Genomic DNA, 2,243 nt, shown 5'->3' on the forward strand with positions numbered 1-2,243 from the left:
AAAAAAAAAAGAAATAAAAGGCGCAGCCTTTTTAAACATTAAAAAAAATGGACTTTTATAAACCCTCTTGGCAGGCTATGAGTAAGACTTTCAATGACTTTCAGTAGAAGGTGGATTAGAGATGCCATCAAAGCTAGTGCACTGTGCTAGGAGATGAGTCTTTTGTTCTCACTCTGTTATGGTTTTTTTTTGAAAGTTAGACACATGATTAGTTTGGAAAGTTAGACACAAATTAATCTTGAAATGATTACATTTTGAGAAGGCTAGGCCTGAAAAAAGTCCGTTTGGGACCTCAACTTGAACACAGAATGTCTCAAACATTGTTAGACACTGGGTGTCATTGCTCTGCAAACAGTCTCCCTCTTGATGGTGTAGTGTTATGCATTGGGCTGCTAATCACAAGGACAGCAGTTCAAAACCACCAGCAGCTCCCTGGGAGAAAGAGGAGGCTTTCTAGTGCCCAAGAGTTGCAGTTGCAGACACTCACAGGGCAGTTCTATCCTGCCCTGTGGGGTAGCTAGGAAATCGGAATCCACTTGATGGTTGTGAGTCTGGTGTGGTTTTGGAGCCCAGCAGCTTAGTTCATGCATTGAGCAAACTGCCTTGCTTTTGAACAAAGGCACAGGGTCCCAGATGACAGACAGAGCCTCCTGGTCTGTGTGATAAGAGCCCAGTACTAGATCCACTACTAGAGATAACATTAGGTGTGTTAGACCAGGAGATTAACCCAGAGTCTACCAACCAACCAAACAGCCACCCATCTCACTGCCAGCAAGTCTGTTCCGACTCATAGCAAGGCTCTAGGCCAGGGTAGAACTGCCCCTGTGGGTTTCTGAGAGACTAATTCTTTACAGGAGTAGAAAGCCCAGCCTTTCTCCTTCGCTCTGTAAACCTTGACAGGAATCGAAAGCCCAGCCTTTCTCCTTATCTCAGAGCAGGGATTGCCAAATTTGCTCTCACCACAATCACCTGGAAGACTAAACCCCTAGAATTGCTGATTCGGGCATTCTGGGGTAGGGTGGGGGAATTTGCATTTCCAAAGTGTTTTCTGGAGCTTTGAGAATAGCTAACCTAGACAGAGGGGTGAGAAAAACAAGTTAAAAAGAAAAACAAGTTATCCTGGAAGAAAGCCACCTTATTACTGGCTTATAGCTAACTGATGAATAGAACACATGGAAATGGGTCAAAAACCGAGGACTCTGAGTTATACAGTAAAGAAGAAGAGACAGCCTCTGCGTTTTAGCAGCAATGAAGTAAAATCATGGTTTCAGAAAACACACACACACACACACACACACACCTCAACACCAACAACAACCAACAAACAGGCTTTTTCAACAAGTGAACCAGAGTTGAAGAGAAGTAGGGCAGTGGCAGAACTTCGGGCCACTTAGCTTGTTATTGTTCGGGGCGGGCCGTGGAGCCTGTTCCAATCACAGTGAGCCTGCGCAGAGCATAAGAAGACCTAGCCCAGGCTGGACCATCCTCACACCCTCGGCCATGTTTGAGCCCATGGTTGCAGCCACTGTCAGTCCCTCTGGTTGAGAATCTTCCTCTCCTTCACTGACCCTCTACCAAATAGCACGCCCTTCTCCAGGACTGTTCTCTCCTGATACCATGTCCAGAGAGCATGAAGCAAAGTTTGCCTGTCTTCCCTACTACGATCAATTCTGACTATACTTCTTCCAACACAGGTGTGTTCCTTTTTCCGGCAGACTGTGGGGTGCTCGAATGATCCATTCTTTGCCAGTCTTCCTAGACTATGAGCTGGGGTTTCACATGCATATGAGGCCATTGAAAATGCCAGGAGTTAAGAAAAAAAAGGAAATGCCATGAATTGAATCAGGTGCGCCTTAGTCGTGAAAGCCTACCTGTATTCAAACTTGCATCATGGCTAAAGTCTGACCTGACAAAGACCTAAGCTGGCAACAGTGCTGAGCTCCATAATTCGTCCTCTGTTCCTCGAAGTCCTTCACAAAGGTCTGTTTCCCCCCAGGGGCTTCGTAACAAACTTTGGAGATTTAAAGCTCAATCAAAACAATAAAAGAATCAAGGCACAGATTAAGGGCATCCCTGATGAGGCAGATGATGAGCAGGGTCCCCTGCCACCCCCCACCCCACCCACACAAAGAAACATCGAAGCACTACCAATGATATTTGACAAAAGCCAAACCCACCAGCTTCTTGTCCTTCCGTCTACATTCTCGGTACTTCAGCTCACATGAATTTGGCTTAAGCTCATT

This window comes from Echinops telfairi, unplaced genomic scaffold (genome assembly GCF_000313985.2).
Source record: "Echinops telfairi isolate 266 unplaced genomic scaffold, ASM31398v2 ScPeMD7_7467;HRSCAF=8505_1, whole genome shotgun sequence".
In the NCBI taxonomy this organism is placed as follows: domain Eukaryota; kingdom Metazoa; phylum Chordata; class Mammalia; order Afrosoricida; family Tenrecidae; genus Echinops; species Echinops telfairi.